This window comes from Schistocerca cancellata, chromosome 1 (genome assembly GCF_023864275.1).
Source record: "Schistocerca cancellata isolate TAMUIC-IGC-003103 chromosome 1, iqSchCanc2.1, whole genome shotgun sequence".
Classification (NCBI taxonomy): Eukaryota; Metazoa; Arthropoda; class Insecta; order Orthoptera; family Acrididae; genus Schistocerca; species Schistocerca cancellata.
Window position 1 is genome coordinate 790894670 of NC_064626.1, and position 16996 is coordinate 790911665.

The 16996-nt window shown below is 43.8% G+C and overlaps 1 protein-coding gene across 13 annotated transcripts in view; it reads right to left on the reverse strand.

The window, feature by feature from the left end:
• LOC126187542 (putative thiamine transporter SLC35F3) overlaps nt 1–16254 on the reverse strand; it is a 653727-nt gene extending 637473 nt beyond the window's left edge. For all 13 annotated transcript variants that reach the window (XM_049928741.1, XM_049928748.1, XM_049928702.1 and 10 more), the window contains exon 1: nt 16177–16254. The gene's annotated coding sequence lies outside the window, so the exon portion shown is untranslated. The remainder of the gene's footprint in view (nt 1–16176) is intronic.
• Nucleotides 16255–16996: the final 742 nt, after the last annotated feature.

Consider the following 16996-nt stretch of genomic DNA (forward strand, 5'->3'; position numbering starts at 1 on the left):
TTTGTTAACATCGAATGTAGATATAAGTGTCAGGAAGTCGTTTTTCAAAGTATTTGTATGGAGTGTAGCCATGTATGGAAGTGAAACATGGACGATAAGTAGTTTGGACAAGAAGAGAATAGAAGCTTTCGAAATGTGGTGCTACAGAAAATTGCTGAAGATTAGATTGGTAGATCACATAACTAATGAGGAGGTATTGAATAGAATTGGGAAGAAGAGGAGTTTGTGGCACAACTTGACTAGAAGAAGGGATCGGTTGGTATTACATGTTCTGAGGCATCAAGGGATCACCAATTTAGTATTGGAGGGTAGCGTGGAGGGTAAAAATCGTAGAGGGAGACCAAGAATGAATACACTAAGCAGATTCAGAAGGATGTAGGCTGCAGTACGTACTGGGAGATGAAGCAGCTTGCAAAGGATAGAGTACGATGGAGAGCTGCATCAAACTAATCTCAGGACTGAAGACCACAACAGCAACGACAACATCTTCTGTAAGATTGTTCCAATATTTTCACATTTGTCAGTTTCTCTCTACCTCGAGTAATGACAGCACTTTCAGAACCATGGGTAACCGATGCCAGAGTCCAGGACAGTAGCTGCCACTGATGGGTTGTTCGTGGGTCCCTCCACCATTCAGGGAATGAGCTGCTCTGATACTTTAGCGTCATAAGGACCAGGGGGCGTACCGAACTGCCAGGCCAGAATAAGTATACATCGCAACATCAGACTTCACGGCATCCGAGACTGTGGTCAATTTGATGGGATAGTGTGGACAGCGACGAGAGAGGGGCCTAGAGCTCTCAGGGGAATTGGTGAATCAATTACAAAGGCATCATTGTCACGCCTTTTCCGCAGTGATCTGCCGCGTGGAAAGAGCCTACAGATCGGCGTGCGGGCAACCTGCTCTACAACGAGTTGCCCGCCAATGTTTCAGCTGATGCAACGACATCCGGCTGCCTTGAGTCTGCCACTGATGACAGCAGATTCCACTACAGCCTACGCAGCAAGTGGCTGTCGCTGAGGCGTCAGCTATGAGACGTATATTGAACAATTAATCGAGTACTAGTTAGTCTTGTTTTGTTGGTGTCTAACGATGCCCTACAACTCCTCAGGCCACATGTCCTGGCAAAGAAGTAGGAGTTCCAGCCCGGGAGTGGACGACCCGTACAGAAGAAAAGTAGTGGCACCAGCCCCTGAACACCCTATTGGCCTGACTGCAGGTAGAAAACAAGTCTTTCTTTGCCGCAGCCAGGGCAAGTTTAAGAACGTTTTTGCAAAACTGATATATCACTAGGCACCAGCAACTGACTTCAGTTTGAAATATTCCCCAAGTTAGTACAAATGAATTTGAAATGAGGACTTTTCATTACGCCCTATTTAATTGGGCTCAGGTTTCATCTGTGGCGTACTTCTCTCACGCAACGTTTGTGACTGTAGTACGACGGGCTTTCAATAATGAATGCAGCACATTTTTTCCTTGGGAATTTCTGTTGAAACAAGGCGGTCTTTGTTGTGAGACATCGAACAATATTCCCGCTTCAGCTCATATTATTACATGAAGATCCGATAACTTGCGGTACTGTACACAGACTTCAAAATGATATCTGTGACGGAGATGCGTTTTAAGGCAAGAGCTCTCATTCGGTTTCTTTCGATGGTAAACCAGAGCATCGCAGATACTCTTGAGCGCTTGCAGAATGTTTACGGAGACCTGGCAGTGAACAAAAGCACGGTGAGTCGTTGAGTGAGGCGTTTGTCATCACCGCAGCAAGGACGCTCAAGCCTGTTCGATCTCCCGCGTGCAGTTGGCCGCACACAGCTGTGACTCCTGCAGTGTTGGAACGTGAGGAGATGACCGACGGATCACAATGAAACACCTCGCTGCGTCTCTGTCGGCAGTGCTAACACACTCGTCCACCAGTTGGGGTATTCAAAAGTGTGTGACAGCTGGGTTCCTCGCCGCCTAACAGAAGAGCATTAAGAGGAACGAAGGACCCTCTGTGCCAAACTACTTGCGCGTTGCTAGGCTGGCCGTGACAATTTGCTGTCGAACATCTTCACGGACGATGAAACATGGGTTCATCACTTCGAATCGGAAACAAAACGGCAATTCATGGAGTGGCGCCACATCACTTCCTTTTCGAAGAAAAAATTCAAAACCACACCGTCAGCCAATAAAGTCATGGCGACGGTCTTTTGGGACTCTTAATGGGTTATTCTGTTTGAAGTCCTCCATCGTGGTGCAACGATCAACTCGGAAGTGTGGTATAATGCCCTAAGGAAATTGTAGAAACGGTTTCAGCGTGTTTGTCGGCACAAAAATGCTAACGAACTTCTCCTTCCCGATGACGACGCAAGGCCTCGCAGAAGTATGTGCACCCGAGAAGTTCACAAAACTTCACTGAATTGTTCATCCTCATATACTCTACAACCCGGGTATCGTACCTTCTGACTCCATCTGTTTGGCCCAATGAAGATTTCACTCCGGGGGAAGCAGTACGTGGATGATGGGGAGGTTATTGATGCTGGCACGTACGTTGACCAGTAGAGTGGTACTACGCAGGCAAACAAGTCCTGCCAGTAAGATGGCATAACACAGTCTCATTGAACGGAGATTATAACCAAAAGAGTGGGGAATAATACGGCGTACTGGAACCCCGAATAAAACCAACTTGCTTTCATAAAAATATGTGTCGCATTACTTATTGAACGCCTCTCTTACACGCAGGTACATTTTGCTTTTGATGTAAGATGACATTTAACACTCCAGTATGGTTCAGAATAATAGGTCGAGCACAGCCTGCAACCTGTGCTTCGACGTCACGTGATCTCAATATTCAGGATTGTTCCGTCTGCGATCGTCTCGAAAGTGAAGTGTACAACACTCCCGTAAATAAGGTCGAAGAACTGGAGCAGCGAATTGTACAGTTCAAAAATGGTTCAAATGGCTCTGAGCACTATGCGACTTCTGAGGTCATTAGTCGCCTAGAACTTAGAACTAATTAAACCTAACTAACCTAAGGACATCACACACATCCATGCCCGAGGCAGGATTCGAACCTGCGACCGTAGTGGTCGCTCGGTTCCAGACTGTAGCGCCTAGAACCGCACGGCCACTCCGGCCGGCAATTGTACAGTCTTTCCAACATTTACGAGATGATACTGAGTCGTTTCGAATAGTTAGTAACTCGCCGCAGAAATGAGCGGAGTATTGCAACCAGATGTTAACGTAGCATGTGGGACACCTGTTTTAATAGGTGCGCGTGTACAGTGAATTGTAAAATGTAATATGCAGAAGTAGTACTGCTTATCTTGTTGAGGTAGGCCATGGGAGAAATTTGAGCCCAAGTAGACGGGACTTAATCGAAGAGTTTACGTTTCAGATACATGTATACCGGCCAGGACAATATTCGACGCTGATGTTAGTGACGGCTCTTAACCACACATTCGCAGGTATTATGAAAAGAGATCCGATTATGGACAAATACTTACCGGAATGTTTTTCTTTCCTTGTAGTATGCTTTCAGCAGCATAAGTTTTTATATCAATTATGATATTGTAAAAGTGGCTATAATTTCGCACCTTACAATCACTCATCCACATATATAGTCGTGAACTACAACCACAATTAGGTATAATTTGATAGGTTGTACATTATATATATGAATATTTAAAGGAGACTGGCTGTCACGTACGCCTCGTAAATAATTGTTAACGTTTATTGCATGGAAGGTGACGGAGTGTCTTTATTAACAGAACGGCGTAATGAATGATTGCCTATACTAGTAGAGGTTGGAACGCCAGTGGAGATGAAACGGCAGGCAGAATTCAAGCTCTGGGTGGAAGGCCCACACAGGTGTTGGTCTTGCTTGAAAACAGGAAGTAGCTAGATGGATGCTGGGACAACTGAGCGCTGGAGCACAATAGGGTGACGGCCGACTGCTATTGTAGCAGGACAGGAAGGATAACCGGAAACTCTGCAAATCTTGGACGCAGGTGAGAGGAACGAAGAAGCGGCTCGGTTATTTCCAAGGATTGTTACTCAGAAGCGTGTAGGTTTTTCCTTGCAAACTATCCGCGCTGGACGACAGAAGACTGAAATATGGTTGGTCGGCTTTCAGAAGAATCAGTAGAGAGGGAGAATATTCCGTGGTTTCGTGAATATGATTCGTTTTCGGAATTATGAGGGTGAGGAGCGGAGTCTTGCTGGGAAGCCAGCGGTGGAGGGTCGAGGTCTTCAGTTGTGAGCGCCCGTGTGTTCAGCTTTGTTGGTGCAGACGGACTTGCTGTCTTCGCACTCAAGAGAGTTTATAGTTACAACAGTTAGGCACTATTCAAATGGTTCAAATGGCTCTGAGCACTATGGGACTTAGCATCGGAGGTTATCAGTCCCCTAGAACTTTGAACAACTTAAACCTAACTAACCTAAGGACATCACACAAATCCATGCCCGAGGCAGGATTCGAACCTGCGACCGTAGCAGCCGCGCGGTTCCGGACTGAAGCGCCTAGAAGCGCTCGGTTACCGTGGCCGGCTTAGACACTGTACTGTTGCGAACATATACGATTCTGGACTTCACCTCCGGGTTGGAAGCCGTCGTTGAGTACGCAGCGCTCAGTAATTGACAGCTATTCTTCTGCCTATACTTACGTTGAAATATGTTAACTCCGTCCTTGTGGCTGGGAGGTCGCGTTTCTCGTCTGTAGAACACAGAGAGGAGAAGACAGTATTAGATTATATTAGTCAGAGGACCGCCTTCTGCCGTCCTAATGTTTGAAAGAGTTTATTTATGGCTGGTTTCTTCCATCGTCACAGACGAGTACGAGAACCATCACGTCGACGCAGCGGACGCAGTACATACTGTGATATCGCAAATTGCTTCTGCTTATTAGGGCTGTAAAGCTAAACAGCTGTGATCACGTTAGTTTATTTCCACTGAGTTACCACACCACCATAGATCATTTTTGAAAGTAGAGTCTTCTAGTGTTTGGTACGTAGATGATGTCAGTCATTTCGCGTTATTGATATTAGATCGAGCAGTCATAATAAGGTGCAGAGTTGGGCAGTAAATTAATAATTTTAGTTAGGAAATGTAGACAATTGTACTTAAACGGTTGATTTTAATCTTTAATAAATATATATTGAACAACAACGTTTATCATTTAGTAGTATTAGTTGCCTTCATCATACATTTATGTTTAGATTGTAATTTATGTATAAAAAGAGAATGAAGAGATCCTAAGATCTGCTTCAAGGGGTTGTCAGACAGGGCCAAATCATCATTTTAGTGTTTATTATTTTCCGTTGCGCACATTCACTTTACACCCGCCTGGAGTAGCATCTCGGAATGTAACCTGTATACAAATTTTGCGCTTGAGCGCCTCTGGCATCCCTTATACCTCAGCACCCCAAGCGGCCGCTTGTGTGTCGCTTGGTCTTTAAACAGGCTGTGGCCGCACCACTAGGACGGGCAGGGTGGCGGGCGGTAAGCAACAATCCATGCTTAGTTGGTGGAAGCGTAGTGAATGCCAATAACGCATTTTCATATCACACAGCGATAAATGTGGCGGAGACGCTTCTAGTAAGAGTCAAACGTGTCTCAATGGGAAGGAACAATATGCCAGAGTACCTTTATGTAAGACAAAAACGTAAATGACAGAGCTGTTTCAGGTAGTCCAGATGACTTCTTTAGCCAAGTAATCACCATGGACGAGTGCTGGATGTGTCACTGTGACCTACAGAGAAACATAACACACAAGCAGCTGAAGCTTGTAAGAGTCACCGCCGCCGAAAAACGCGGAGACACAACCATTGTCGTGCAAGTTGAAGATGAGTATTTTTCGGTACTGCCATGGTGTGATGCTACTACTTTATGCTCGTAAGGAGCAAATTTTCACAGCAGCACACTAACGCAATCTCCTGACGAGGTTACGGGAGGCTGTTAAGGCGAAAAGTAGCGGGAGGGTGTTCAAAGACGAATCTATGATCAACGATAATGCCTCAGCTCATTCTGCACAGATCATTCACCCTGAGATTTTTCTTCACGCCCCATTTTGTCCCGAAATCGTTCCCAGTGACTTCTTCCTCTTTCATCGGATGAAGAAACATTACGTGGCAGGGATTTTCAGAAAGACAAAGAGTTGTTATTCGAGGCGAAATATTTCCTAAGTAGCCGAAATGGAGGCATCTGCAACTAAGATCTCATCCCAGTCATCTTTCGTCGGGGAAAATGTTTCACACAGAAGGGTAATAATGTACACAATACTGAGACTGAGACCATCTTCATGTTTGAGTTTTTCAAGGTGATAATTAAAATTTTATCACTACCCTCGCACTTCAAGTAACTAAGAATCTTTTATACATACATTTTTTTTTTTAAAGTAGTCGCGTCATATTCGTTTCGTTCAGATTAATAATACCGGTACGGTGTATAAGGTGAATTTTAATATGTGTAATTGGCAACTGAAAAAATAAAACTACAACCAAAGCACACCCTGGATGCCAGTGTCCCTACAACGTACTGGGCTAAGTCGATTTCATCTAACGTGGAAGTTTTGCCAATTGTTCTTTGAGAAAGAAAAGGTACTTTTCCTATTGATTATGTTACAAAGCGTAAAGGAAAATTCTATGCAACAACTAGACAACCTAAATGAAAAAAGAAGTGAGGACAAACCTGGATTTCATATGAAAAAAATATTATTTTCCTGGACAATACACCTGTCCAGAAAGGTGCTTTGGCAAAAGAAAAAAGTGAATTATCAACGAAATAAGTGTTTTTGGAACTTACAACCTATTCTCTATTTTTGACGCACTTCCTCCTCTTGCCACATTTAACCAAATACATGACTGACATAGGAATTGGCTGTAACGAACATATTATGAGTGTTGCACACGTATATGTAGGTATTTCAGAATCGCTTTTCCGTTATTGAACATTCTCACTGGAAAAGCTTTGGATAAAATGGTTTATTTAAAGGGAAACCATATCAATGAAAAGTGCATTTATGACCTTCAAAATAAAATATTTCCCGACCTGGCCTGAAATTTTGTTCGTGGTTCTACATTTTTAATACGTTGTCCAATCACTAAACATGGAATTTGATAATAAGAAGGCCTTAATTTAGATGTAAATACAGGGCAAAAGTTGAAACAAGAGGTGACCAAGGAAACATTGACCATTCCTGAAGCCATGAATTGCCTTATAAAATGAGCCTGTGCTGCGATATGAAATTTAACTTGCAGTATTGTGTGTCCGGAATCACTTTATAGCAAGTGTCAGTGCTCAGGATGCTATAATAAACATAGGTTCATATCTGAGTTACGTGTTTGATACAACAGAGCAAACGTTTGTGAGACTTCTCCCGTCGGCGGTCTTTGGATTGCGGCGCTGTAATCTTGTTAGTAATTGATCACGTTCCACACATGTTGCGTCTGTGAAGTCCTCTTCGACGACTCTTTCCAATGCCACAGAAAAGAGTACATAGTTCCAATAAAAAAGAAGTCGGTGTCGCAATTACTTGCTATGGTAAGAAAATTCGCCACAGTGTCTTCTATAACTCAGCGAAAACCACACATCGATATATTTATTTGTTCTGCATGGTTTTGGACTGACCTGCCTTAATTGCCCTCTTCTGTATGGGACAATTCGTAGCTCTAAAGATCTTAACTTCGTGTTGAATATAAATTCTCCACAATATTCACTGTACTGTTGCAATTTGCGTAAGAAGGGCACAGGAAAATGGGATAAATCTTGATTTTTTCTTTCCATGATTATTCAAAAGAGCTGGAAGCCTTCCAGTAATGTTTACTTGAACTTGTGAATTCATAAGAGACTATGACCCAGGTTTTTACGCCCTGAAACGTCACCCCTCTCAATAAGAGAGACGGTTTAATAACGAAGTCAATGGATATCTCTTTGTGATGGATAAAGTAATCAACAACGACGGAGGTTTTGAGTTAAGTAATTTTTGTGGCAAGTACCTATGAGACCAAACTGCTGAGGTCATCAGTCCCTGGGCTTACACACTACTTAGTCTAACTTAAACTAACTTACGCTAGTGACAACACACACACCCATGCCCGAGGGAGGACTCGGTCCCCCGACGGGGGCAGCCGCACGAACCGTGGCAAGACGCCAGAAACCGCGCGGCTACCCCGCGCGGCTACCCCGCGCGGGTAGTAAATAATACTCGTTTTTGTAGAAGGGTGATTTGGGTGGGGTGGCCAAATCATTCTCAGTCGCAAACAAGCGTGGGCCAGTGACATGGCGCATTGTCATCCATTAAAGTTCAATTTCTTTTTTATTTATTTTTGTTTTATTTTTTTTATTTTTTATTTTTTTTTTGTTTTTTTTTGTTTTTTTTTTTTTTTGGAACATGAAGTCCATGAATGGCTGCAAATGGTAAATGATCGGTTCACTTGAACCAGAGGACTAGACTCGGAAAAAAATCGAAAATCTACAAAATAAAAGAATACCAAATACCTATAGCGACTATGTCTGTGGAGAAAGATCTTAGGTGACGCCTTACCAGTGAAGTTTATTCAATCGAACACTCCAGTTGCCAGTTGTGGTATACAATGGGGTCACAAAAGTTATCGTGTCGGGCCTCCTTTTGCCAGGTGAAGTGCTCAGAAATACTGAACCATGTTGCCTCTATAGCTTTCCAGATTTGCGAAAGTATTTTCAGTGTAGGATTTTCTGCACGAACGACCTCCCCATTATGTGTCATAAATGTTCTACAGGATTCATGTCGGGTGATTTGGGTGGCCAAATCATTCTGAGTCGCAAACAAGCGTGGGCCAGTGACATGGCGCATTGCCATCCACAAAAATTCCATTCTGTTTTTTTTTGGAACATGAAGTTGTAATGGTCGCCTAGTCGTAGATATTGCTAATTGCTATAATCGCACTATTTCACTCCCATTTACGGAGCTTGTTAGCACTTGACGTTGGGTTGGCGCCATTAAAATGCATTGTGTTGTGGTAATCGCTGCTACTTGCTGGATCGCTGCTGTGCCTCGATGCTGATGCTGGCTCTAAATCTGGTTGTCTAGGGTTAAAAACATGAGGTCCCGTGTTTTTTATGTGCTTTTGATGATAAAGAACGAGCGAAAACAACAAATATGTAAACTTCAAATATTTATTACTCTGGTGGCCATCTTAATTCCACTGTCCACCAAAGACCATGACACAACACAAAGTAGTACTTCCTTTACATGTTCTTTGCATTGTTTATCCACCTCAAACAATAACACACAAACACACTTTACCAAAGTGACATTCCGACTGCCTCTCGACTCTTCTTGCTGCTTGTATTTATAACATTGTCAAAGAACTACTAAAAAGAGATATAGTTTATAAGTCACATGTACATCTGTTATCATAATTTGTGCAGAAAAGTTATTAATTTGCATCGAGTGACATAATTTAACATGTTATTAAAATGACAGACAGATTTGTTGACTTGACAGAATAATTCTTTGTTACAAAAAGGCCGTTTTTTAGAAGTTTGTCAATTGACTTCTCTAATTTGCATAAATAAGTAAATAACATGAATTATTAAGAATTACATTGGTTTTCGTCGAAAATAGGATTGATTACGTGAATACTGAGTGAAAACGCTCCTAGTGAATAAATAGGATTCACTGGGTGATTTTTATTTAAGGAGATCCAAAATACCTAAGTTGGCCACTATTTTTCGTACTTCATATTAATTATTTAAGATGAACTTAGTGTTTTTACATGATGACATTTGTTGTATCAGTGATCAAGTGATATAAACTTTTGTGTGGGTCAGTTATTCAGTATAATTTAATGGGTTGACTGTTTATGGAGACATGTTATGCAATCATTGTTAACATACACAATAACTTTTCTATAATCATAAATACTCGTTAAACTGATTGAATTTGGAGGGTATCGCATACTTCGGTACAGTAAAGCTTTTAATATGTTCCCTTACAAAGTCCATGAATGGCTGTTAATAGTAAGTGAGCTGTTCACTTGGACCAGAGGACCTAATGCGTTCACTTGGACCAAGGACCCAGTTCATTCCATGTAAACACAGCCCACATCACTGTGCAGCCACCAACAGCTTGCACAGTGCCTTGTTGACAATTTGGGTCCATGACAAAGTGGGGTCTGCGCCACACGCGAACCATACGAAATGAAATCGGGACTCGTTTGATCAAGCTACGATTTTCCAGTCGTCCAGGGTCCAACCACTACAGTCACGAGCAGGGTAAAGGCGCTGCAGGCTATGTCGTGCTGTTAGCAAAGGCACTCACGTTGGTTGTCCGCTGCCATAGCCCATTAACGCCAAATTTCGACACACTGTCATAACGGATACGTTCATCGTACGTCTCATTTTCATTTCTGTGGTTATTTCACGCGTTGTTGCTTGTCTGTTAGCACTGAAAATCTACGCAAACGCCGCTGCTCTCCGTCGTAAAATGCAGACTGTCGGCTACCGAGATGTCCGTGGTTAGAGGTAATACCTGAAATTTGGTATTCTTGGCACACTCCTGTGAATCTCGGAATATTGAAATCACTAACGATAATCGAAATGGAATGACCCATGCGTCTGGCTCGAACTACCATTCGGCGTTCGAAGTCTGTTAATTCCCGTTGTGTGGCCATAATCACGTCGGCACGGCCAGTGTGGCCGAGCGGTTCTAGGCGCTTCAGTCTGGAACCGCGCGACCACTACGGTCGCAGGTTCGAATCCTGCCTCGGGCATGGATGTGTGGGATGTCCTTAGGTTAGTCAGGTTTAAGTAGTTCTAAGTTCTAGCGGACTGATGACCTCAGATGTTAAGTCCCATAGTGCTCAGAGCCATTTGAACCATTTGAACGTCGGCACATGAGTCACCTAAGTACAGATGACATCTGTGCCAATGCGCTTAACATCTGAGGTCATCATCCCGTAGAACTTAGAACTACTTAAACCTAACTAACCTAAGGACATCACAAACATCCATGCCCGAGGCAGGATTCGAACCGGCGACAGTAGCGGTCGCGCGGTTCCAGACTGAAGCGCCTAGAACCGCTCGGCCACACCGGCCGGCCCACTCCTCTTTTATATCTTGTGTACGCGATACTACCCTGTACGCGATACTACCGCCATCTGGGTACGTGCAAATCGCTATCCCACGACTTTCGTCACCTGAGCGTAGTTTGAAATTTCCAAGCAGACTAAAACTGTGTGCTGCACGGGGAGCCGAACCCCGGATCATTGCCTTTCGTGGGGAAGTGCTCTGCCGACTGACGTATCCCAGCACCACTCATTTACGCCAGTACTCCGTGTTGCCTTCTATACGTCACAGAAGTTTTCCTGTAACCTTGGATATTAGCTGTGAAGCTTGAAAGCTAGGAGACGCAGTACTGGCGAAAGTGAAGTAGTGAGAGGGGAGTGGTGGTAGAGGCCGGGCTTCGTGAGCCGTGTGGGATACCCCAGTCGGCAGAGCACTTACCAGCGAAAAGTAAAGGTCCGAGGTTCGAATCCCCGTCCGGCACACAATTTTAATCCGCCAGCAAATCTTAATCAGCGGACACTGCTGCAGAATGAAAATTTTGTCTGAATGTTACAGGTTTCTTCATATAGCTGGTTTCGACTCAGTTACGTCTCATTCTCGACTGTGTTAATTATTGTCCTCGACATAAGCACGTAATACACTAGAAATTCGGGCGACATCGGTTACATGAATAAAAAACTAAACTAAACTCCGTTCGAACAGGCCATGAAGCCCTAACGGTACTGACCGGCCGCCGTGTCATCCTCAGCCCACAGGCGGATATGGAGGGGCATGTGGTCAGCACACCGCTCTCCCGGCCGTATGTCAGTTTACGTGACCGGAGTCGCTACTTCTCAGTCAAGTAGCTCCTCAGTTTGCCTCACAAGGACTGAGTGCACCCCGCTTGCTAACATCGCGCGGCAGACCGGATGGTCCCCCATCCAAGTGCTAGCCCAGCCCAACAACCCTTAACTTCGGTGATCTGACGGGAACCGGTGTTACCACTGCGGCAAGGCCGTTGCCTTACGTGAATAAAATTTCGATATATTAGGAAACTGGAGCGTTTGATGCCATTAAAGAACAGCTGCGACAGAACTCCGGCACTTATTGTGGCAACTCAATCACTCTCCCACGAGGAAGACAATTCTAGCAGTTATTTACATTTCTTTCGTCACTGAAAATGTGTTATTTTTGGTTCTGGAATGTCTTCGTTTTGTGTTTCAGCTTCTGGCTAGTCGGAATGTTTCGCAGTTGATTTTAGGAAACATGATGTGGTATTATTTTTTCTAGATGATTTGATCGTTGTGGTGCTGTATGGTGGCACAATACTTGCAGATGGTCGACGGTTGTTCTTCCTGGATTGCGTGTGGAGCTTGGTTTTTGTAGATGACGACCGACACTCGCTTGGGTCTGGATCTCTGAATTCTCTGCCGATTTTGCTGGCAGCAGGGGCATGAGAAAGGGCCACAGTGCGTCGATATACGTTTGGTTTTCACAGAGATCGGTGTTTTGAAGCAAGTTTTTAACGATGGTACCCAAAGTAACACAGGGGTCACCTTAGAACTGCAAAATTTCCCTCACTTTTTCTTTTTTTTATTATTTTCCCTAACGTTAGTCTGGTCTAGTAGGGGCCCTCTTTTTCAGGATTTGGCAAATTATATTTTACTATTTAACTGTGTAGACGGATGCTCTTCCTGGCGTCACAGCTGTCATGGTAACCTAAGGGGGGCAAAAGGGGAAAGGAAATCATATGCGTCATTGCCTAAATCGTGTAAGTATTGTTGTGTGTGTGAACGTATTTTAACTGTTTGTGTAGCGAGTTCTCCGAGTTGAAATTTGAGAGCTAGCGCAGCATTTATCTTAACAGGTGTGGGAAACCGCCTAAAAACCGCACGCAGGCTGTCCTGCGCGCGGATGCGTTGCGAGTCCTGCTCCTCTCCCTCTCTCGCAAGGTAGCAAGTTGTGTGTTGCGCTGTGCGAGCAGCTCACTTTATATATAACTAATACTAAAATTTTTAACAAAGTGAAGTGGCGCATGCTTAAAAATGCGGGGCTAGAATCCATGGAAAGTAGGTTTTAGATCCTTGTACAACCTTACCAGTTTTTTTTCCCGATACCACATACGAATAAATATTGGGGCGATTCCTTAAGTGACATCAGAGCCAGTGACACAACCGTGTCGCGTATTTAATGACCTCATTGTCGACAAGACATTAAACGAAACTCTATTCCTTTTTGTAAATATTTTGAAATCTCAATTTCTTATCGAACTGCCTTTCATTACGTGTGAGATTACTAAACGTATTTCTCTAGGTGATAAGTGCCTGGTTAAGTTTCCTTTATAAGCCATAAGCCTTATATTACTTATCGACGTCTGTAAGGCGCACCTATCGCAATGACGTCTGTATTTTTAAAAAAAAAAAAAAGAAAGAAACGGCCCGTCAACGTATCCGAAGAAGTTCTGATAGTCGATTTAAGAGCTACAGATCCTATATCATACTTGGAACCAGTTGTTCTAGATGATTGCGGTGGGAATTTGATCTCATTAAGTGCAGATGCGGAACTTTTCCCGAAGGTGATAGTTTGCGCATGAGCAGCCTTCATCCCGTCTGTGTTGCCTTAAGTTAATAAGAGAAGCACCGGCACTGAATAAACGTAGTTAGTCCGTAAATGCAGCTGCTGAGAATCATGAACAATAAACTGCAGAAATCCCAGAACGATTTTTAGACAGAAAAACCAAATCTAGTAACCACGTAGAAAAAATTTTTCGTTAACATTTCGTCTAGGAAACAAAGGAGATAGCCTCAGTTTCCCCTCATGCTTCGAAAACATAATTCTGAGCAGTCATTTCTTGCTCTATTCAGCATTCTTCAGTGGGTGGTGTGCGTACACAGATGTCATGTTTGTCTTTAGAGAGACAACAGACGCTTCTATTGTCGTGTAGCTTTGACGGCATGTCTCATTCAACTTTTTTTGCAGTTCGTAATACTACAAAGGGCTATCAAAAAGTTTCCTTTCAAAGGCCACACCAACCTCTTGCATACATGTTGGTGCTTATATACCCGCATCGGAGGCGGGCTGGGTTCCATATACGCCGCAGCAATGCTTTCAAACGGAAACGTTTGGCTGCTTCTTGTATCTGAAATCATGGGATGATTACACTTCACTTCCACATGGTGCCTCTTGTGTTTTACTTACATTAGTTCGATTACTTGCTCACTGAATATCCTAAACAAACAGCTGCAGATTCGATTGAACAGCTTGTTGTAAAAGGAATTAAAAAGTTTTTAATTCTTGAAGTGTTTGAACTGTCTTTTATGAGCATCCGGTTTGCACAGGCTGTCGTTTACACTTTAAACGGTGTGAAGTATGGCGCACAGCCAACTTAAAATTGCAGAGATTCGTGTATAAGAGTCTCGGAACACTCTGATGCGTACAAGGAACATAAATGGCCACTTCATTTTTACATATAGACGTGAGCGGAAAATTATAAATTAAATAAAGGAGAATTAAACCTGTTTGTCTACTTTTGTAGCTCCCACTCGTATTTTGTGTCACTTGTTGACTCTATTACGAAACATTTTGGAGAGCTGAGAAACGCTGAACTGCACTGGCGCGCTTTAATCTTAAGCCTCCCAGCCACGAACAACATGAAGCTCTACAACACGTCCTCTAGCATCAGCTGAAATAGTGATACATTTCAGAATGAAAAGATGGCTTGGCTGCTGAAATATAGAAAGGACAGGAAGGACTTGTAAGCAGACAGCCCACGTCCCAACAACTACTACGCGACTGTAAATGCTGGATAAATACTGAGTTACAATGGCCAGTAACAGAGTGAATATAGATAAAAGTTTTAGTATAGTAAAGCAACTGTGTTACAGTTCCTGATTTACAGATGACAGTGCAGTTGTGAAAGAGACATCTAAGGACGTTCAAGTTCAGTCGAACGCAATGTGTAGTGTCTTGCACAGACGTTAGAACATGAATATTACAAAAAGTAAATCTAGGGTAATGGAATGAAGTCCGATTAGGCGACGTGTGGGAATTAAATCAGAAAATGAAGCCATAAAAGTATTAGACGAGCTTTACTATTTGAGCAGTAAAACAGCTAATGATGGGCAAAGTAGAGAGGATATACAATAAAGACTGGAAATGGTAAGAAGAGCATTTCTGTAGAATATAAATTTGTTTACATAGAATATAAATTTACATGTGACGAAGGATTTTCGGAAGGTATTTGCTTGAAGTGCAGCCATGTGTGGAAGTGAAACAAAAACGAGAAACAGTTCTGAGAAGAAGAAAATAGAAGATTTTGATGGTTCAGATGGCTCTGAGCACTATGGGACTTAACATCTGAGGTCATGAGTCCCCTAGAACTTAGAACTACTTAAACCTAAGTAACCTAAGAACAACACACACATCCATGCCCGAGGCAGGACTCGAACCTGCGACCGTAGCGGTCGCGCGGTTCCAGACTGAAGCGCCTAGAACCGCTCGGCGAAGATTTTGAAATGTGACACTGTAGGAGATTGAAGATTAGATGCGTGTGTTGGACGTCTAATGTGGAGGTGCTGAATCGAAATGGGAAAGAGAGAAAATTATGGCTTAGTTACATTAGAAGAAGGGATCGGTTGACAGGGCACTTCGTGACGCGTCAAGGAGGTGTCAGTTTGGTAATAAAGGGAAATACATAGGGTGGGCGGGAGGGGAGGTGGGGTGTAAAAAGTGTAGGGCGAGACCAAGGCAAGACTACAATAAGCAGGTTCAAATGGATATGGGCTGCAGCAGTTATACAGAGAGGAAGAGTCTTGCACTGGATACACTAACATGCAGAGCTGCATCAAACCAGTGTTTGGACTGAAGACCATATAGTAACTACAACTGTGTTCCGCGCTCATGCGCATACATTACGATGGCACACATGTACAGAGAGAGATAGAGGGCGGTGGAGGGGAGGGCGAGGAAGGGAGGGGGACTGAGAAAGAGAGGCAGTGAAGTTTATGGAAAGAGACAGATATATAACGGTGTTTTTGGAAGAGGCATCAGATTGGTACTTCGAATGCATACGTGATAAGACACGACAAGTGCGTCAGACGTGTGCGTGTAGCGGCGCTGTTGTGAGGCGTCGCGCGGCAGGTGTTGTGGCGCGGCTGTTGCGTTACCTGGACAGGAGAGGCGCTCGGCGAGAACACGGGTGCTGCCGCGGCGCCGCCTCCAGAGCGACTGGGGGCTGGGGGCTGCGATCAATTGCCGGCCGGCCGCCGTGGCGTGGCGTGGCGCGCCTCATCGACCGCCCCCACGGCCGGGCCGCGCCGCCCCCGCCGCCCCCGCACGCAGGCGCGCCTTCTGACGGCCTCTCCTGTCGCCGAGTGCGCCGAAACAATGTAGGGCCGCGCTCTGCTGACCGAGAGCCGGCCGAGCGCCCTCGGGTTGACGAGACGTGACAGCCGGCGAGCAGGGCCGCCGTGGAGCGTCAGGGGCGCTACAGTACCAGACAGCTGGCACTAACGAGGGCACCTCACAGACCGGCCTCTTCCGCCTTCTTCTGACTTACAGGGTTTCAAGATCACTGGTCGGATTTTAACTTTCTCAAAGTGGTACCACGCAAGTACACAAAAATTTAAAAGAAAAAAACTGAAAAAATCAGTTTTGAAAATTAGCAGTTTTCCACTATTTTTAGCTACAAAACATTTCAGATTAATCAACACGTTGACGGTAGCTGATACGCATAGTGGCAAAGTCTAGTAATCGTCGATTCGTTGTTTCGTATCTCCTTGATAGCAACATTATTTCACTTTCAATTAAATTCCATATTTACTAACAAATGGACATGTTAATTAACAAATATTGAATCAAAAATTTTAATACCATACTATCTTTCTGTTTTTAATTGCTAATCACATGAAATTAAAGTTTTATAGTCATCCTAAACACTTTATTGTGAAATGAGAAATTTATTATATACAGCCATCAGTAATACTG